General features: G+C 41.4%; 3 non-coding genes across 3 annotated transcripts; 2 read left to right on the top strand and 1 right to left on the bottom strand.

Annotated features, from left to right (window-relative positions):
• Positions 1-161: 161 nt before the first annotated feature.
• trnal-cag (transfer RNA leucine (anticodon CAG)) lies at positions 162-244 on the top strand. Its single transcript has one exon. It is a non-coding gene; the product is annotated as a tRNA-Leu (tRNA).
• An 18,973-nt stretch (positions 245-19,217) lies between these two features.
• On the top strand, positions 19,218-19,300 carry trnal-cag (transfer RNA leucine (anticodon CAG)). The gene has a single exon. It is a non-coding gene; the product is annotated as a tRNA-Leu (tRNA).
• Positions 19,301-21,138: 1,838 nt separating this feature from the next.
• trnal-cag (transfer RNA leucine (anticodon CAG)) lies at positions 21,139-21,221 on the bottom strand. Its single transcript has one exon. It is a non-coding gene; the product is annotated as a tRNA-Leu (tRNA).
• Between the last annotated feature and the right edge of the window lie 1,478 nt (positions 21,222-22,699).

The raw sequence follows: 22,699 nt of genomic DNA, 5'->3' as shown, positions 1-22,699 counted from the left end.
CAGGGCTGCTTTTAGCTGCCCTCCACACAAAGCAGAGATCAAACCGAAGGTCAGTAAATCAGGATAAAGTGCTTATAGACTTGCTCTATAAGTGACAACCAGCAACAAAGTGAACATGGCTGACATTTTTGCGGAAAGTGGTGTCAATGAGGGCTCATGTAGTCAGGATGGCCGAGCGGTCTAAGGCGCTGCGTTCAGGTCGCAGTCTCCTCTGGAGGCGTGGGTTCGAATCCCACTTCTGACATGAACATTTTCACTGGAGCAGCATCTTTACTGTAACATTATAGAGGCATTTGTCCAAGATAGTTGAGTTCTTGAGTTCCTGTTTTCCGCATACACGGATTACCTGTTTAGGCGTTTCAAGACGTAGTATTTAGGGCTTTCATTTCTTACTCCGCCAGCACGATACAGAGTGAAGTCAAGTGTTCCTTGCCCAGTTTGCTAAGGATGTGCCATGAGCACTTGGGCACGTATGAGCCTAGCAGTGCCTGGCGCACCTGGAAATAGGGTGGGATCGTACACTGATGAGCTGTTTAGACATTTCAAGATGTAGTCATTTAGGGCTTTCATTTCTTAAACAGAGCGAAGTCAAGTGAACCCTACCCAGCTCGCTGAGGACGTGCCATGAGCACTTTAGTGTGTAGCAGAGGGATGTCAGGGCTGCTTTTAGCTGCCTGCCACACAAAGCAGAGATCATACCGAAGGTCAGTAAATCAGGATAAAGACTTATAGACTTGCTCTGTAAGTGACAAGTTTTCTAAAACCAGCTGTGCATCAGTGTTTCATCCAAGACTGTAAACACAGAGACAGTTAGAGTTAAAGCACATCCACTTCATTGTGTTTGACTTTGACAATAAGAGAATGATCTCATATGTCCTTGTCGACTTGGCTACTGATGAGCTTTGCCTCTTTCTTTTGTGTTTGGCTACTTATAGCATATTGTGACTCCTCAATGTTGTTTGTGATTTCTGTCGTGGCATTGAATTGTAAACCATCCAATCCGATAAGTACAAATCTTTAAGCGTCTTCATTCTGATAATGAGCTGTGTGCATTCAGCTGACACATTCAGCTCAATTGCTCTGTCCCATTCTCATGGACACAATATCTCAGTAATGCCTTGACAGAACTTCTTCAAATTTCGCACAAACATTCACTAGGACTCAAGGATGAACTGATTAGATTTTAGTGGTCAAAGGTCATGAGGACCTCACAAAAAATGGTTTTAGCTTTGCGAATGCAATATTTCTGTAACACCTTGAGGGAATTTCTGCAAAGTTGGTAGAAAACCTTCAGTTGGACACAAGGATGAACTTATTAGACTTTGGTGGTCAAAGTGATCTCAGAAAACTCTTTTTATCCATTATTCAAGACTTCAGAGAAATTATGTCAAAACTTTACACAAATGGTTCATATTTTATATGACCCTGGGTAAACATGGATGTAATCTGAAACTGGTCTGAGTGGTGGAGACAGACAACCACGAGGTGGTAATTCTAATTTTATTTAATTCTTTGTCTTATTTTTCTGTATTACGACTTTCACCCACATACGTTTTTTTCTGTCTTGTTAGGACTATGAAAACACATGTCTACTGAAGGCAAAATGATTTCAAGTTGTTGCTAGATAATAAATCAGTGCTGTTTTTGAATAAAATGTTTGAAATTACCAAAAATACCCAGTGTAGGTAAGAGGTCAGAAGAAAGCAGCCAGAACCATGGGTCTATTTTTGTAGTTCCTCCTTCCTTCCCTCCCTATGTATACTTAATTTACTCTTCACTATACATAAAGCATTAAATAATGACTACATTTACATCTGTGTGGCATCATCTTACCTGAGATTTACTCAAAGACGATTTACTTTTTGATAAAAAAAAAAAAAAAAAGAAAGTCACTCAGCATGACATAAATGTGCCTTACAGCAGCTGCACTGCATATATTTTTCAGTGTAAGACCTTCACTGAATTTCCTTCAAGCTGATCTGAAAAGTTTGCAGTGAACTCCTTAAACAGCCCTGATCCCCAAGGCTTTGTGCTGCTCCTCTCGGTGCATAATAAGTAGCTCGCTGCTTGTCAAGTCTTACACTTCTGCACAAGAATCACGGTGTTTAAATATAAATGTGTTTGTTCTTTTTGGAAGTAAGATGTTAGTTTGAACAGTCTCTGGAGTCCACAGATTAAAACACATCCACAAGCAGAGCCACACAGCAGCTCTCTCCACTCCCTGCTCGGCACCCAAAAGGCCTCTTAATGAAAACTTCCCAGTGACAACCAAGGTCGGTGAGAGATTCACAAGCTCTTGGGAAACCTGGAGTATGGTGTAATTTTTGAAGCCGCTGCCATGGATGAAGGACAAAAACTTTAAGAAATCAACTGGCCAATGGAAAAATCCTCTTTGTTCTTCCTCCTCAGGAACATAGGGATCCAGGAGAGAGCAGAGAATAGTGGAATGAATGTCAGAGCCGTGAATATTAGCTGTCAGTCAGCCGCCCTCCACTGTGAACCATCTAATGAACAAGGGAGGAAGCGATGAGATGGGCTGAAAAGAAGAGGGATAAAACCAGTTTGTCTGGGCAGAGAGAACCTGATGTGTCATGTTATTTAATTCCACTTTAAAGTGCAAGCTGAGAAATACACTGACTCATAAAACTGTCAGTAACAAACTCCTTTAAATAGAACCAATAAGATAACACAGGCCAAGATTAAATATAAATTGGTAATGATGTCACTGCTCCTGATGAAGAGTAACAGTAAAACACTAAAGAGGCCTGCTCACTGTGTGATGAAGTAAAATCCTGAGCCAGCCGGGTTGACAGCTGAATCATTTGAAAAAACAGCAAGAGTGCAGCGACTCTACAGGTCCTGTGGGAGCGCTTTAAAGCTCTCTGTGTCTTCCTGTCTCTTCATCCTCATGCAGAATGGAGATGAAATCACAGATTCTCCTCACACCCATAAAGCTGACTGTGCCCTCCTCCTCTGTCCACCTGCAGCACACACACACACACACACACACACACGCACACACACGCGCGCACACACGCACACACACACACACACACACAGCACTGCGCTACCGGCCCTGCATTTAGAGTATGTCTTTGTGGCCAAAAATAAACAGACTGTAATCATCTCAATGTGTCCTCAGCCACACACTCAGGCTCTCCACAGTCCATAATAATCCTCTCTGAATGCTCCAAACATAATCAATATTTTTTTACACAGACACGGTTCAGTTAATCTCCTGCCTTCTTCCACACGCTGCTTCTGGAAAATAATAGCATCCCGAGGAGAAACTTGCATGTACAAGTGTAGATGGATTCAAAGGATGGCCGTGAGAAGCATCCTTCACTGGCGCAACAAAAAACAACTCACAACTGCTGCCACTCTTTCATTCAGCAAAGTTGCCTCGCTGATTGAGTGAAGGCCTTGTGGACAGATGTGCTCCACATTTGGTGATGCCAAGCACATTTGGCTCCCTGAAAAACAATTATGTAGAGTGTGGAAATGGAGTGTGTTTTCTATTTGTTTGATTATCCCCCAGACACATTAAGCTAGAGTTTACCAAACTGGCTCAGAATACAAGCCCAAAGGTGAGTTGAAGCTACTTCTGCTTTGTATGTTCAAATTTCAACGTTATAGAGATAGTTCGGGTTTTTTGACGTGGGGTTGTGTGAGATAGTCATATTTGGTCAGTACATTACCTACAGTAAGTGGTACTGTACTAGTGGTGCATGTTCTCCTTGCGCCTGTTTGGGTTCCCCCCCAGGTGCTCTGGCTTCCTGCCAGAGCCCAAAGACATGCGGGTTAACTGGTTACTCTGAATTTCCTGCAATAAACTCACCCTCTCACCCAAGTCATCTTGGAGAGCCAGATTTTCATTGAAGAGTTTACTTTCTTCTCAGGCTACAAAATAAACTGCTATCAATCCACTTTGATGGCATATAATAACCCTGCACAACACTATGGCTGCTTGACATTCCACCAGAGAACCTGAAATTAGCATTTTACATGTCTGTGTTGTCATTTAAGACCAACTCTAAAATATATTTTTAAAATGGAATTAGCTTTCAGCAAACAACTCTCAGTCAACTTTAACAGTGTAAAATTGGGGCGTCATGTAGCGTAGTGGTTTAAGCAGGCGCCCCATGTGTAGAGGCTACAGTCTTCGCTGCAGTCGGCCCCGGTTCAAATCCCGCATCGGACGGCCTTTCACTGCATGTCATTCCCCCTCTCTCTGCCTCCCCGTTTCCTGTCACTCTCCACTGTGCTGTCCATTAAAGGCATAAAAAGCCCAAAAAAATATACTTTAAAAAAAAAAAAACAGTGTAAAATTGTAGTAGGCTTCTTTCTTAATGGTTTAAAGTGTTACTATGAGGGCAAATTAACAGCACAGCGCAGCATCGGTCAGCAAGGAGAAGAATAATATATAGTGAGCCCAACACCACCTCTGCTCCTTCTTTCCCTCCATTCTCCTTATACACATATCAACCCATATACGCAAACATGCAGACAGCTTTCTTCCACTCTCAAACACAGAGTCACTGGATTCTGTGTGTGTAGTGTTTTCTGCAACTGTCATAAAGGACATGAACATGACCTTTTTAGTTTCTGAACTTGAGTACTACTGAGTTCACCGCCTCTGTTAATCTGTCTAACCGGTCATGTCTAATTAGCATGCCTTGTCATATTCAGTGACGGCCATGACAATCCTTTCCCCGTCTTGGCTATCCATCTCTCAGGCAGGTCTGATCAAGGTCGGTCTCATTTTCCCATCAGGCCACTCTGCTCCACCCAACACTTTTCCCTTTGTGCTGGACATTATTGATTGGTCTGCCTGGTCATTATGTAAGAGCCCAGTAACAGGCGTCACTCTGAGGTCATCCAGGACGGAGATATGAACTGTGTGTGTGTGTGTGCGTGTGCGTGTGCGTGTGCGTGTGCGTGTGTGTGCGTGTGTGTGTGTGTGTGTGGACAGTATCCACACAGTGCAGAGCCACAGTGTCTGGTGGAGTCAGTTCTGTCCAGAGCAGTCACAGTGATTAATGACTTTCCCTCTGCTGATACACTTTTCTTTATTTCTCAGTTTCTTTCTTTACTGCTAACTCATGTTTGCCCCTGAATGGTGAACACTTGTCTTTCTCTCTTTTTCTCTTTCCATTCCTTTGTAAAGGTTTGAATAGGCCCCCAAAACAGCCATAACTAGGAGGGTTTAAGCCAGGAACACACTGGATGAGCGTGGCAGCTGCGGAATGTGTTGATTCTTATTTCGGCGCCCATGTTAACGAGTTAGGGCGGACACACCTTTTTCACGCGTGCTGTGCGTGTGTCCCAGCCAAAACAGACAGAGAAAACTTTTTTTATTTTATTGTTTTTTTATTGTAGCCATGACAACCGAGATCCGGTATGTCTGTCGCTGTGGGGATGCTATTTCAGGAGAAGCTCCGATGGATCGTATGAACAGGGTTGAGGCGTTTCAATTGGGAAACTTGTAATAATAATGTATAATGTATGTTATTATTAGGCGCTAGACAAACAAACTCAGTTCAACTGAATCGGTTAGTTGGACTTTAGATTCATTAGGACATACCGGACCTTTTATATTCAAGACATACATTAATAAACAGTTTGTTTTTTTCTCTCACCATATTATTGTATATTTCAGATTTCAGAGCTTCAGAATGAGACAAATTCATCGCTGTATGACAGACTGTCAAATGTCAGATGGAGTAAAGGACCTGTAAAAAACTGTGTTCAGAGAGAAGGTAATGCACATGAAGTCATTGTATGGTTATATCAAATATTTTCTTTCGTTGTGAATTATCTGCAGTATTTTCTTAACAGAATTAGTGGAGGCTTTCCCACATATTCCATCACTCATCAACACTGACCCAGCCAAAGACAACATGTCTCACGTGGAACGTTCAGGCTCATCCGGAGCAATTATTATGAAATAAGTCGATATAACGGGAGTCAAATGCTGGATTACGTGTCTCCTGTTCACATTAGGACGTTAATGATTTTCTGTGTTTTTAAAATTTCATAAATTGCTTTTGTATTCTGATCCTTTAGTACTGAGAACAAAGGACCACTGCTCCCTTTGTTCTCAGTACGACCCCAGTGGATCAGATTCAAATGTCAAAAGGGTTCGTATTGACAATTCAGTTTGCAGATAACAAATCATTTTAACAATTTACAAATTGATAAATTACATTTTAAAAGATTTATGTTACAGAAATAAAATCGCCTCATTAACATGTCATTATCATCATCATCCATAGATGTTTTGTTGTACTGTCGGTCGGTTTGAAGTCAGTTGGTTTGAAGTGATTTCAAACAAAGAATTAGTCTTGAGTCTGTGAAACTTTTCTTTATTCCAAATCCATCCCTCAGGTGTATGAACAAAGCTGGAACATGTGAAAGAATGGAAAGTATAGACATTTGCACCACCATTTGCACAAACACACAGACAAGCTCCTCTGGCAGATACTCAGTCACCACTTCAAAGTATCCACTATTAATTGAACAAACTGCTGGCACCCATAGTATATTTTGTTAGCTCATTGGTCCATATTACATCATGTTTACTGGATGTTGAGTGTGTAGCGGGAAGAGGTCCAGATGAAAAGACAAATGGTTTGAAGTGTTGTCAGACAAAATATGAGGAAGCTACAACACTGGATCAAAAAAAAAAAAAAACTAACAAAAAAATCACCTTATATCCAACGTTAACAGTTGTCTGATGTTCTTTCCACCACAGCACACCACCTCGCTGTAAAAGTGAAGACATTAAGCCAGGATGAGATCATCCTCAAAGAACTGAAAATTGTTTGAACTTTGTCCGACTGCGCAGCGGAGCGTTTCCCATAAAGGACCACAGAGAGGTCTCAGCTTAAAGAGCTGCCTCGAAGTAACAAATGAGGGTGAGGAGAATATTACTTGGATGAACTGCCGCCGGTGACATTTACCAACATGGATGACTCAAGACTGCTTAGGAGAATGGAGCAGCTGTACGCCGAAGTCTGCTCTTTGAAGCATGCAGTGCAGCTACAGGGAGACGTAAGTGTGGAAGGGATGGGAACAAGGAGCTTGCATTAGGACCCAGGCAAGGGGGCAGAGCTCCATAAAATGTTATAAGATAAGATTTGAGTGCTTAACTATTCCATTGAATGGGCCATTTATGTTTTTTATTATTTGTTAGGTGTTTTGCTAAGGTTAAAGGTGCATGGCTCAGTAGTAGAGTAGCCATGTTGCATGTTTGCCTTATTGAGTGGTTTGATTCACTTCAGTTTGCAGTGATGGTAGTGGAGGTTTATTTGTAATTTGCCCACATCATTTGTGATCATTTGTCTTTCTGATGCATCCTATAACCTGTGCTTCCTTATGGTGCAGTCCAGCCCCACTGTTTATTTTCTTGGCTTGTTCATTAAATGTATTCGTGTATTCTAAATAAATCTATATTTTGGTTCAACGGCCTTTGGCTCCAGTTTATTCTGGGTCTTGTGTATGACCGGGTCACATAAGTGAAGATTTTCATGCTATCAGAGAGGAGTTTTATCGTGTGTGCACTGGAGCGTTCCATTGATATTTTTCTTCTCTCTTTTCTCTTTTCTAAAATAAGTGTCATTAGTAGCCTATAAGAAGTGCTAAAAAAGAGGACATAAAAGAGCTATTAACAATAAGACGCAGTACCAAAATTGCCCCATTATTGAAAAGGTATTAAAAAATAGAGCAAAGAACCCTATTATTTTTCCAAAACAGCAATTCTTTCATGTAGTGTCATCAGGCCAGAGAGTTGGTGGGTGCATTTATTGTGTATGTAGTCAGTAGCATATTTTAATGGCAATATTTTGGATACCTGGTTTTATGAGTTGTGCTCTCTCTACATTGCACCAGGCAGCCACTGCATATTCAAACAGTGGTATGATGTAAGAATGATACACCTGCACAGGGGATTCAGCATTCGCTCCTCCTTGTTCTCTGCAGTTTGAAATAGTGACTGAAACCCAGACCATTAAGACTAGATGTTAACCATCAGTCACTTCCAAATTATTTCCAAGCTGCAAAAACCATGACAGTGTCTGACAAAAGCACCGAACCAACATAAATATAAAGAAATCCACAGAATATCATCTTTTTTTTTGTCTCTCACAGTGCACCACCTTCGTCTGGGTAACAAACTGCCACTCCACTGAACAGAGTAAACACAGAGAGAGAGGTGTGCCCATCACTCACAGGACAGTACTGGTGACTCTTCTCTGGAAAGTAGCTAATGTTGTTAGATTTGATGTTAGGTGAAAATGAAAACTGTTGTGCATTCACTGTAAATGCCCCCTGATGACATAATAGTAAATGTTTGCACCAAATCATTTTGACAGAGCAACAGCCAAAGGGAAAAGTCCAATACTTAGCCATCCAATGGTGTAACTTCATCACAAACTCAACTCTATCACTCACTCACTCACAATCGGCGATGTAGCAACAAAAATGCATGCTCAGGAGGACTGGACTCAAGGTAGGCCTCTTAAGAACCGCTCAATCAGAGCAAGTCACAAAAAGCAAAATATGTCCCTGTTCACACTTATACATAAGTACATTACAAGACTCTTTTCAGCACTAAATACAGTCCATTAAGTGGACACTCTTATCCAATATACCTTTGTATTTTGTGTTTTAGCCTCAATGATACTGGCAGAAGAACATAGAACCACATGTCTGAGGCCGCACCCTGTGGGTCATACAGAGACTAATCACACTGCATCTGTAGTCACAGCTGATGGTCTGGCGTATTTTTTCTTCTGCAACCAAAATACAAAACAATTACTCACACAGCAGCAGAATGCCGAATGCTGAAGATCCTCCCTCCAAGCTCTGTAATTTTCTGAGAGTCCAGCAAACAGACTGCGGAGGTTCTGTGTGCAACGGCTCTATCTAGTTGTCATATCAGGTACTGAGCAGGATAACTCAGTATTTAATGCTCTGTGCTCAACCACACCGAAAAACTTTGTTTACTGACTGATTTCTGTCATGACACAGATCTGAGATCAGTTCAGTCATGTAACAGTTATAGATCTACAGAGAGGGTTTACAGAAGGGACACGCATTGTCTCTCACACACTCATGTATGTATCAGATTATGAGCACACAAAGTCTGAATGATCTGTGCCTGCGGTGATGTCCTCAACACTATATTAATTCAATATACAGCAGATAGAAAATATTTATATGCCAGAAGAATTATTTGGATTTGACAGCAATGAATTTGGATGCACGAGCAGACATTATGAATACTGTATAATTTGCCCCAGTGTCAAAACTAAAACATTCACGGATATTTTAACTGTCATTCTAATGCTCTCATGGTGAGCCCACACAGGTGATCTCACTTATTTGATCTGATTAGATCTCTCCTGAGGACTGTGTGGGCATGTACAGACTTAATTGTGTTTAACTAACATTTCCCTTATTCTCGTTAGCTTGGTTGCACCTGTAATTCAGATCATAGCAGAGCACACCTTCAACACAAGACTCCGATTCGCAAAAGTGCTATCAAAAGAAAACTGTCTTCGAGTAGCAAAAACCACATTTTATGAGGTGACCTTGACCTTTGACCTTTAGCCACAAAAATCTAATGAATTCATTCTTGAGCCCAGGTGAATGATTTTAGCAAATTTGAAGACATTTCCTCGGGGCATTACAGAGATATTGCGTTCAAAAGGCCAAAATGGTGTTTTGTGAGGTAACCCTGACCTTGACCTTTCGACCTTTCACCACCAAAATATAATCAGTTCATCTTTGATTCCTAGTGAATGTTTGTGTTGAATAAGTTCCATTGAGGCGTTACTGAGATATCGTGTCCACAAGAATGGGATGGACAGATGGACGGACAGACGGATGGACAACCCAAAAACAATATTCCTCCGGCTCTGGCTGTCATCAGCGCAGAGGCATAAAAACAAGAGGAATTAAAAACTGTGAACATGCTGATGTTCTGACACTCAGCCTTTATTACTGCATTATTACATGAGTACTCAATAGAAATTATTACATTATTGCACGAGCACTCAGCAGTTAGTACATTATTACAGGTGTATTCAGTCCTGTTATCACTTAACACATGACATTGTTCACAATAGGGTGTTAAACAGGAAGTGAAATTTACTAAGTAATGTGTACAAAGTAAAGCAGCTACTCTTCTTCTCTGCTGACTTCTCACTGACTTTTGAAATCAGTCATGTAATCATGTCATGTAATAGCAGACAAATCCAATCAGTTAAAGACTTAATGGGAACGCTTGTATTTTTATGTTCCTTCCAACATGAATGATGCAACATCACAGACAGAAACTAAGAAAGAGAAGGTCATACGTTTCTCACAGTCAGAGATGAAATGTGTAATCAGGTGTTCCTAAAGTTAGTTATGAAACACACTCTGGGGAGTATGTTTGCTCCTGTTCTCTAGATGATTCTCTTTGAAGCTGATTCCAAATATCCATCTCATTAGTTATTCATTGGAAGCTCCATGCTAAATGCTCCATCTACTCTAAATACAGTTTGGGGAATTACATTGTGTGATGTTGTATGTGAATGAATGTGAGCAAGAAAGAGGCATGAAAAGCAATTAAAAGGAGGAAGTGTGAGGGAAAGTTAGCTGCGCATGAACTGAGTAAAGCACAGTGATTATGTATATTTATGCAAATAAGATCATGGTTGGATAGATGAAATGAAAGCAGCTGAACTTATATATGAGTGTGAGTTCACAGCTGACAGTGGCAATCATCAGAGAGTGAGGACGACTTTCAGCACCAATCAGATACAGAAGCTGGAGAGTGTTTCAGCCGAGTCACTACCCAAACATCCAGAGAGGTTTTCGTTTTCAAAGTCCCTTTATTAAACACTTCAAGGAAAAAACTACATTACTGTCATATCAGAGAAAAAAGAAACAGGAACAACAAAACAAAACAAAAAACACATGAAACTTTCTGCAGATCATAAATTAATAATCCCTTCCCACAGAACACAAAACCCCCGCTAGAGCCCACACACGGCTGAAATCTTGCATATTGTCCGTTACTTTATAGAAGGCATATTCCACCCTCAGTCGGGCCTTCAATAGACCCTTCAGAACCGACACCGTCTCCACACTCCCAGAATCCTGGGCCCTGTTTCTGCACTTCAGCCAAATAGCCAACTTGGCAGAGCCAGACAAAAAGTTCAACAATGTCCAAACAGATTTTTTTCTTTGCCGAATACTTTGGGCCACAAAATAAACAGTTCAAATGAAAAAGTCTCCCCAAGACCCTGAAACAACCTTTTTAGTAAATCAAACAAAGATGCCGACCTGTGCAACTCAACAAACAAATGTGCGAGGGTTTCAGTCCGTAGACAAAACAAACACCCATCCCTAACCCCAGGATCAATGTGCGCTATGTATCTGTTCGTAGCTATTGCCCAATGTACGATCCTCCACTGGAGGTCTGCTGTCCGCTTTTCAACGGGCAGCTTGTGCAGGGATCGCCAGCTGCCTTTTGGGGAAGAGTCCGGGCCAAAGAACTCAGTCCACCTTGACATCCCAACCCCCGACAGTGACCGAAGATTAAGGACTTGGACACAGGTCTGATGAAGTTCCTTCTTTCCTACATCCTGAAACTTGTCCAGATGTGGTGTTGTGAGAGACAGCAGCTGAGGAAACAGACAGAGATGGGAAGCTGTACTCGCTGCCCTCACTCCACTGTTCACATAGAGTTTGGTCTCTCGCAAATGCGCTCAGATTTTGTGGCAGAGCAGCGCAGACTTCTTCAAGGCTCCTAAAATACCCACACCCACCCCACCTGGAGTCTCATTGGTTGCACGTTCAGTCTTTAAAATCTGCCAGGCCTGCAGTATAGAGCTGTAGAAGGAAGTTAGTCATGTATAGTCCAGATCCTCCGACTGCATCAAGAAGAGTTGTTTTATCAAAGCCCAAGCAACCAGCTCTCCTCATGAGCAGTCGAGCCATTTCCAACCAGCTTGGACCATAGTTGTACAGAAGTCTTTGTGCTGTCTGCAGGTCTAAATGAGGCAATTTTAGACTGGATGTCTACAAGTCCCTGTCCCCCTTCAGCTACAGGCAGATAGAGGGTTGCTGCCTTGGTCCCAGTGTTTGCCAGACCAGATAAACTCCAGGATGGCCCTCTGGATGTCCTCTATCAAACCCCTCGGTGGTGTCAAAGCTAAAAGTCTGTGCCAGGGAGTTGAGGCGGCCAAATTATTTGCAACCAAAACTCTCCCCCTATATGACAACTGGGGTAGCAACCATTTCCACTTAGACAACCGAGTGCACACTTTCTCCTTAACTCCCTCCCAGTTCTTTGATTTAAAACTCTCAGTTCCGAAAAAAATCCCAACACCCTCAGCCTCCTCCAGGCAGACTGGGAATTGCCTGATCCCCCCACTGACCCAACAACAGTGCCTCACTCCCCCTGACTGGACACAAAAACATTTACATCATCCGCAAAAGCAGAAAGGGTTGGGGGGATGCTCAAGGCTGCAGGACCCAGGCAAAGACAACCCGCTGAGCCGGTCCCTCAACCTGCACAGTAGAGGCTCAAAAGCTAAACTATATAGCAGCCCGGAAATGGGACAGCCGTGTCTCACCCCACGCCGTACAGGGAGTGGCCAGCTCAGTCCTCCCCCTATCTTCACCAAACACTGTGCATTGTGATAACAGTGAACCAGTAGTGGTATCTGTGTTCCTATTCAGCCCTTCTTCAATGTTTTAAATTTCGGACTCAAGGTCTTTGATTGCTGTTTTTACCCTGGCAGAAGAGTGGGATGTGTACTGCTGACAGAAGACACGAATCTGGGCTTTGCCAACCTCCCACCACAACTTAAGGGAATCAAAATCAGAAAGAAAAAAAATCCAAAAGAATTCAAAAACTTTGGCTTTCAAAAGTTCTGTCTTGCAATAATGTGCTGTTAAAATGCCAGCAGGACTTAACCTGCTCACCTGGCGAAATGATAAGTTCTGCTGTTACTAAGTGATGATCTGTGAAGCCAACTGGATATATATCACACTGAAGCAATCTGGGACAGAGTTTTTGAAGCATAAAATCTGTCTAGTCTAGCGGTACACATCTGGTTATTGCAGACCCTGACCCATGTGTACTGTCGGGATTTTCGATGTTTTTCTCTAAAAATGTCTAACAGATCGAGGTGTGATATTACAGTATTAAGAGTCCTGGATGACTGTGGGTGGGGTTCTTCTCCTATCCTGTCTTCAGTAAAGTCTATGGTGCAGTTGAAATCACCACCAATAATGATATGGTCTTGATGGTGGTTCAGTAACTTCCTACTCTTTCTGCTCCGTTATTGTGGGCATAGATAATAATGAAACAGAAAACCAAGTTTTCTATTTCTGCCAACAATTAACAAACGACCATTCACCACTTCAGACCACAACAGGATAAAATGGTTGCATTTGCAGATGTTTTAAAAAGAACGGCTACCCCTGCACTGAAGTTTGTTCCATGAGTTTGTTCCATGACTAAGATTATAAGAACCCTCCCACCATAAACCCCAATCTGTCTCATCAGATGTATTTGTGTGTGTTTCTTGTAAGAACAACACATCGATCCCTTTTTGATTTGAGACCTCAGAGATTAGTGCCCTTTTCTGCCTATCCCTCTCACCATTTATGTTTAAAGATCCTATCTTAAGTCTCTTTATAGAGAGGTCAGAAAAGAGAAATAGACAAGCAGAAACCAGCAGAGAGCAGTGGATAGAGAAAAACACCTTGTGATGCATGATCATTTTTTACTTCTTTGTCTTTTTTGCAATTTTACCTTTTCTCAGAGTGGTAATGTGCTTCTTCAGAGGGAAGCGCTTCTTTTCATCCAAGAGGTCAAACCCAAAGTACATTAACAGATCTAGTGAATTTTTCAGTGTCACTGAAATAATCACTCATGTTTAGTGATCTTTTGTAAGTTTCATCCAAAAAGAGATTGATTCCCTCCAGTGAATAAAGATCTGTACTCCTTCAAGACGTGTCAGCAATAGACACATTATCTTACTCAATCATCTTCCATGTCCTCTCCATCACATGAAGCCTGGCTGCTGCACAACCCCTGCCCTTCATTTATAGCCACCTTTTTTCAAGGAGGACTTGTAGAAACTGCTCCTTCATTATTTCCAACCAACTGTGTTTTTCCATTAACTTCTACAGACTTGGAGCTACGCAGATTTCTTGAGGCGCCCGCCGGGCAGCCGGACACGGACCCGGAACCGGCTGCAGCGCCAGACGCAACCGCGCTAGTCCCGGACGCACCGGCCGCCGCCTCGGAGCTCGCGGAGCCGCCGTACTACCGCCAATCACTCTCTTGTCCTTGTGCGGACACGTTAAACGATTGCGTCCCACATCTCCACATTCAAAGTATCTCATCTATCCCAAACTGGCATACACCATATAATAACCGTCACAGTGCTTGACTCTGAAAGATACCTCCAGAGTCTGTGTGGGTGAGTCTAAAAACAAGAACACCTGTCGGCTTAGAGACTGCACATGCTTGAGACCCTAAGTCTTTACACCCCAAGGTGACAGTTTTAAACCCACTCGCAAATTTCCCAAACCGACGTAGCTCCAACAGCTCGTTAGGAATGAACGGCGGAACACCTGTAACGGTAATCTGCGTGGAGGGAACCGACAGCGGGGAAACCTGCACAAATAAATCCCTAATGAACACGCCGCTCTCTATCAGCTTGTAAACCAGTGATTCACTCTTAAGGAACACAACCACAGCTTTGTTCATTCGAGATACATAAACCAGATTGTTATGTCCTACCTGCTCACCTGCAGCCAGCAGAACTTCCTCAACAGTAACAGTACCATCCGGAGGGACTATCCGCACTCCCTGTCGGATAGACGGAGGAGCTGAAATACCCGCCAGCAACACCGACAATCACACCAACAACTCGACAGAAAAAACTATTAAAGTGGCTTACCTGATCATGCAGATAGAAACAGTGGAAGAACAGTTGGAAAAACAGACACAAACCAATTCAAACTCCGCGCCACTCGTACGTCCACCACCGCCACTCATGCTCACATTCACCGGAAACTAGAGGAGAGGAGAGGTTAAGTACGGTGGCCCTGAGAGCTCAACACACTTAAACTTAAGAAAACACATGCAAATACACAAAAGCACTACAAATTCAGAAAACGTCATCAATTTGACAACACAATGCGCTGCAAATTCACGCAACACAATGGGAGTGTTTCCAGGGGACACCAAAAAGTGATGAACCTGGCTGGGACTTGTTCTGTGTGTATGCACAATTGTGACTTTTGAAGTTAAAAGCATTGGATAATAAGTGTGTCCCAGACAGGTTCATCACTCTCTCTTTTTTTGCCTTAATTCCAAAAGTGAAAGAGAGACAGAATGATATGCAGCAAAGGGCCACAAGTTGGACCCATGCCGCTGCGGTTAGGATTATTCCTTCAAGGTGCCCCCACCAACCCCTTTGCATTGCATTGAGCTCTCAGGGCCACCATAGAGAAATGGTGAGCACAGATAAGAATAGTGTTCAAGAGGGAAGGTAAATACAGCAGTTAAATACAGCCGTTTTTTTGTTCATAGTCGTATCTCCTTTTCTGTCCTCCCTTTCCTCAGAAGGCTTTGCAAATACTTCCCTTTTCCCTTCCCATTTGTGTTTGTGTGTCATCACTTTTCTGTGAGAATAAAATGTATGTACCTCATTTATTTTATGTATATTTATCATTTAAGTATTGTTTGATGACCTTGGTGTCAATATTACTTGAGTAACAGGGATATTGAAAAACAAAACAAAACTAAACAAAACAAGAAAAAAGAAATTGGTGGGGCATGTACTATAAAGGCTTAGTCTTAACTGCAGTGGCCCTGGTTTTAATCTGACCTGTGACCATCATTCACCACTTTTGAGATCTGTCTTATCCGCAGACTGTCAGAAGTGGTTCATTTTGGGCTTTACAAACATGATACAGTGTCAAGAGGCTGTTCTTTTCTTTTTAAATTATTGCCTGTTTGTAATATAGGCAGTGACCACTGGATAGTGCTAGAAACCTCACAAGACCCCTGCTCTCCTGCAGCTGCCTGTGGGGGATGCTGGACATTGCTAAGAAGAGGAACATTGTTTAGGCTACAATATGTCTCTTAAAATGGCAAGAGAGCAATTGATATATGCTTTAAAGGACAAGTTAGATACCACATGAGCAGTTTGTTTTTCTCTATGACATGAACAGGTACAGCATTTTAGATTTGCCATATAGACAAGTCAATAAACTAATCTGGATGACATGGAGGACGATCAGTGTCATGAGTGTCTTTCGGTTGAGAAAAAATCACACACCGCTGCTGGTGGAGGCTCTTGGCATACCAGACTGGTTTGTCTGTGAGCAGACAGGTGTGGTGCTACTGAGGAGGCTGACATACCTTTGCTGTTACAGTGAGATGATGCAGCAGTCTTGTGCATGGCACAAAACAGTGTGCTTCAGAGTGAAGCAACAGTACATTAAACCCAGTTGCTTTGCAGATATATGCTGACTGCATACACCAGACGGATGCTGCTTTGGCTTCATAGTGTGACCTATCACCAGACCAGGAATGAACCAGGACCAGTGATGTACAATAGCCAAAAAAGAGTAGATAAGAAAGAGTAGTTGCCATATCATATACAAATTGGTTCAATTGCCAGTCTATGGCATGCAGTGTCCTTTGTTGGCCATCCAGTGAGTCTGTATAGAAATTTTGCTGCATATCTACTCCATGTCCATCTCACTCATCAGATGATGGCATTCAACAAATGTATGAGTGGAGTGAGAGTGTCTGTAGAGTCATACTTCTGAGAAATTGCAATTTACTTTAAGTTCCTAGACTTAAAAATTGGGTTGAGTGGCGTAGATAAACTCTGTGTTGTATCTGGCTTGCCACTAGCCTGTATGGTAATCAGATATCAATTTTGGATCCATATTCAGGGCTATTTTTCATGAATTATTCCCTCTTTATCCACTTATTCAGGTCATATCTATCAATTGCAACGGTGATCTTGAAATTCTTGAAAAATATCTTGAAAAAAATCTTGAAAAAAGTAGTATAGTATAGTAGTATAGAGATAACCAAGAAGAAAGACACAACTTTATGTATAAATTTATATCTTTATATAATGGAAAGTAGAATAACAGAAAGACAAATAGAAAAACTCAAATAAAACTGACTGCAAAATTTGAAACACATCACTCATTCCCAGTGACTTATAAGTGGATCCATGGTGTCTGGACTTTCTCGGTGGAGCCTGATTTGAGGTTGGATTATAGGTTCTGTTCAGCCATGGCATGAAAATCCGTCTTGGGTGATCTGATTACAAGTGTAAGCACAGGTGTAACTGTACCAGAGACACATCTTATTAAAAAGTCTTAACTTAAGTAACTTCATTATTACTTTGTTGTTACTTCATTCACGTTAAAATGGCATAAATAAATAGTTATAAATAATTCATTAAAATACATAAATACATTGGTTAAAAGTGTGTGCATTTCATTAAATAAGAGCAATTTAAAAATTGCTGATAGTAATTTAATGGGTACAATTAAAAGTATGCCTATAAAAGTTGTAATGACGTTTCCCCTTTAAGAGGCTCGGTTTCCTGTGCTCTTGTTGACATAACATAAGCTCAGAAAACAGAGTGGCGTAAACAAACAGAGAAGTTTATGGGCAAAATACTACTTACAAATGGTGAATTACAACCGGAAAAATAACAACTACCTGACCGGTGATTTATGGAAGTCATATCTAAACAGACTACAACGGGTTTGGTGAGTTTTAACTCGTTTTATTGGAACTGTGTTTGTAATGTTATGCACTTGTGAATGCTAATGCTAGCTAAGAGCTAATAACTGTGTGGAGAAAGCCACGAGCATGGACTGTGGCCAGTTAATAAAGTTGGGTTTAGTTTATTGACGAGGCTAAATAATAACGTGCATTTTGTTTGTGAGACAGAGTTAATTACATGAAAGAGACGAGTGTGTGGGATCAGAAGCTCACCACTACAACGCCATTTTCAGGTCTAATTAAATGACGTAGCAGTAACATTATGGTTATGACACACAGTGATTGTTAAACTTTACTGTTTTGATTTATTAATAGAGTGAATTATTTACTGCATGACCTGTAGTACAGGTCGGGTTTTTTCTGGTTCTTTATTTACGTTTTAAGTGAAGATTATTCCGCTGCATGTGGGGAGACGCACACAGAAACAAGATGGCGAGCCAAACCCGCGGTCTACGTTCCTAAAGATAAGAATTCGTTATTACGCCAGTGAGAGGACCCAGTGCTTGCGTGTGGGACTATGGTTGAACTTGCTGCCACAGCGTTGGGAGTGTTGGGATTAGTTTCTTCGAACTGAACTGAATTGGAATTCATAACTAACTGAACTTTAAGTGGATTGAATAACACATTCATGCTGTATTTTGTATTCGTAATTTTCAAGTGTTATGATTTTGGGTACAGTAATGTTCATTCAGTTTTAATTTGGAAACTGTGAAGTCTTATTTCACCTGTGAATGGAAGAAAAAAGTTAACTCAAGAAAGTAACAGAACCAATATAGGTACATCTAGTAACCTAAAAGCAAGATAACCACTTATAGACCGATCTTATAATAGAAAACTGAATCTGAAATTCTAAAATAAAGGATTCAAACAAACCATCCAGCCTGGGTGGATTACCTGAACTAAACTATTCCTTACCCAGGTAAAAGAACTAACAGGAGAAAAAGTGAGTTTGATTGACATTTTCATTACCTGCAGGAGTATTCATTGGTTTGAGTAAATTGTTATATTTGTATGTTTTGTCTGTGTTTAAATTGAGTAAAGTGCCGGCTTTTGTATTTAAAGTCCCTGGTCTCTGCTCTAATTTTATGCCGTCAACCCCGCTCTAGTCCAACCGAGGACTGGTCCGGTGTCCAACTGATATGGGCACTCTATCCTGATTTAACCGTAACTAAGACATCCATTACTGACATTTGATTTGATTTCTACTTTGTTTGGCAGGCCCAAACATCCCTCTCCTCAGCAACGTTTACCAGCTACTCCCAGGCGATCCTGAGGAGTTCACTGTGAGTAATTATTAGATAACAGAATAAAATGGAGTGAAGTAAAACATGAATAAAGTTGTACCCTTTCAGTTTAAAGTCATGTGGAAAGGTTTTATATAGTCAGGATGGCCGAGCGGTCTAAGGCGCTGCGTTCAGGTCGCAGTCTCCCCTGGAGGCGTGGGTTCGAATCCCACTTCTGACATGAGCATTTTCATTCTTATTCCAAAATGTGCAGTGCTTGTGCTCCTCCTACATGGATTAGCTGAGCTCAGATCTTTCTGGAATTTGTTTTAAGGTAAGATTACGGATAGACGACACAAAAGGCAACCAGACGTGAACGCACACAAGATGTTTTTGAGATCTGATCGCTCAGACCACATTTTGAGGTGGTCTGGGCCACATGTGGCCACATTACTTTAGCAGTGTGAACAATGATTCTGTTGTTTTGGATGATCTTAAAACACCAGAAATGCTATCATGTGCTTCCATGGTGTAATGGTTAGCACTTTGGACTTTGAATCCAGTGACCTGAGTTCAAATTTGGTGGAACCTGATTTAAAATGCATTTACAGATCGATGGCGTTAATGGTAATACTGTGGGTGTGTTATTATAGGTACCAGTAAGACTATCATCCATGGGATCACTAACCAAAGCTTTACTGTACCCATGTGTGGTATTCCAATGATGTTGTCTAATCCTCCTGAAAATTCTTACATAGAGGTCACAGGATGGCTGGACAACCAAAGCAGTCTGACTGGTGTAGCAGGTTACATTGGATAGCAGCAGCGGCAGCAGCAGCAGTGACATCCAACCTGACCCCCATTCTTTGACACACTACCCTGCTTTCCCACCTGGTATAAGTACCCCTAGCCTCTACCAAACATCACCTAGTGCAGGGACCCTAGACACTAGCACCACACATCTCGAATACCTTTACAATTTAACCACACTGATATTTACATAAACTAACCTTTGGCCTAACAGATCAAAATAGAATACATAATAAACTAAAGAAATACCCAACAAAAGCCAAACTTAAGTAAAACCCCTCTACCCACTCCCCTCTCTCATTCCTGCCCACTTGGTACAGCCTGATGAGGTAATTGACACCTGCTGAGTCTGGCAGCATTCCCATGTGTGCACTCCATGAAAACACGCCCCCCCGGAAGTAGACCTCAAACAGAGAGAGTGGTTAGTAGGGGTTCCCAAAATAAAAGCACAACAAAAAATAAACTTCCTGTTTTAGCCAATGTGTATTGTTTTTTCACCTTAGTGAGGGGGGATGCTTGCCAGCTCCCTCACAGTACCAGTAAGAAAATGAAATACCAACCTAGTATGAATAGACTGATGTATGTTAGAGATTTATCAGAAACCAAATACACTTTCGTACTTCACAGAACTCCATTAATGACTGGTTCTGCTCATTTTCAATTCCCTTGAAAATGGAAAAGTGTGAAGGATTCACATGTTCAATATTGTATCTTTATTTTTTATTATTTATTGATTTATTAATTTTTATTATATTTTCAAGTAATCTGTATACATAGCATAAATAGTATTCAAACATGGAACCATTTTGACCAGTAATAATATCATCAAATCTTATCAGATAAGACTGGACTTTCTTCACATTTTATTGTAAATATTTTATCTTGTTAGTTTTTTGGGGGTTTTTTTCCTATTAAAGCTATCTGACCTGCAGTACTTGCTTGTTTTATCTTAGCTTATATTTCTTTTCCTTTTATTATGTTTATTGATATGCACCAAAGCAAAATCCTTGTATGTTGAAAACCTAATTATAAATAGCAAGGCTCTGATTCTGACTGGTAGCCTCCTCAAAAAAATAGACTTTCAGTTGTTCACTGGCCTTTGCTGCCCTCTAGTGGATACCCAAAGAAATGCAAGTGCTGTAGCAGTTCGTTCATGTAATCTGCAACACAACTACACTCGTCGAGAGAGATACCTTTAACCGAGAGATACCTACGCGTCTCGATACAACAGTGACACAGTACAGGTGCTGCTGAAATAAAAAATAAACTTGTCAGAAGTGGGATTCGAACCCACGCCTCCAGAGGAGACTGCGACCTGAACGCAGCGCCTTAGACCGCTCGGCCATCCTGACTGTGAGTATGAGTGGATAACACCTAGTCAAATGAATTCCGGGTTATTGCATAGATAACAGGCTTATTCAACCGCTCCGCGCCTGCCGATCAATTGTTTGATTAGAAATAATTTTTGCCACAGAGAAGCTCTAATAATGTAGCAGCCATCTTGGTAAACAGTTTCACCAATCGTCGTCGCCCCCTCCCCCGAGCCTGTGTGTGTGTGTGTGTGTGTGTGTGTGTGTGTGTGTGTGTGTGTGCGTGCGCGCGGGTGTGTGCGTGCGCGCGGGTGTGCGTGTGCGTGCGCGCGGGTGTGTGTGCGGGTCGAGGGCAGCTCTGTCACGCTGGAGCACCGTGCAGCAGAAATGTACTGTATCTACCGACTAGCTCATAGTTCAACCGTTGTTGATCCAGGTGTATTTTGTATGCCAGCAGCCTGGGGCCCACACAGAGTCAACTATATAATACCAACATGGGTTAATGATGAAAAGTAACCATTAGCCAGCTGATTGTTCTGGGTGTGTTCTTAAATTCAATCTGAAATGGACAGTAAGAGCATCATCAAATTCAGTTTGGGTTTCAGATCGCTCATAGCAGGGGTGGATTTAGTGATGTGGGGGGCAGCTGGGGAACTACTGCACTGTAAAAACACTCAAAAATTCCTGTAGTAAATCATTGATGATTAGACTTGATTTATATTTCAATCATCACAATACCAGTCTATAATAGTGATTTGTTCAAAACAATGCTGTTGAAGTTTGCCACTCAATAATGTTAATTGAGTACATATGAGAAAATAAAGCAATCATCAATCCCCCTAGTAGTAATGATAAAATCTTAATGAAACCGTTCCCTAATTGTGTGGCATCAAATGTGCATGCAAGTTCAGTTAATCTTGAACTTTTGCATTCATTTTGCTCTCTTCTGTTATTTGCCTTTTGTCACTTAAATTGCTGTGGTGTAGCTTTGTAAGAGATGTCAGAATTAACCAAATGATATGCCACACAGCTGACATAATGCATTGGAGAAAACTATTTAAAATTTGCTCTCATGGATAAGTGGGCACCAGTCCTCGGGGAGGACACCACAGAAAAATTTAATTGATTAATGTGATCAGTGTCATTAGAAGCCATGACGCCTCAATTCAATGGATTTCCAGTCTCTACTACAAAAGAACACAACAGGACAACGACTAGGTGTAAATAAAGAAGTGTATTAACTAGACTACTGCCAACAGAGGAAAGTGGTGGGAGAGAATATGTTATGGCTATTTACACTATGACTATACAGCTAATGATACTAAGTCTATGAAGGAGATTTGACGATTAAATATTGTCATATTCCATCATGACATCAACCCCATCGCAGAATTTTAAGACTGGCTTACTATTGAGTCTAATGCACAACATATGCTGAATAAAAAAATTTCTTTGCTCTGAGGCACTTTGCTGTTTGGGTTCAATTGGTTTTGACTTGGCTTGTAAAATATAAGATTGCG

This window comes from Seriola aureovittata, chromosome 22, assembly GCF_021018895.1.
Source record: "Seriola aureovittata isolate HTS-2021-v1 ecotype China chromosome 22, ASM2101889v1, whole genome shotgun sequence".
Classification (NCBI taxonomy): domain Eukaryota; kingdom Metazoa; phylum Chordata; class Actinopteri; order Carangiformes; family Carangidae; genus Seriola; species Seriola aureovittata.
The sequence above is the reverse complement of the archived record's forward strand: the minus strand, read 5'-3'. Positions and strand labels throughout refer to the sequence as shown.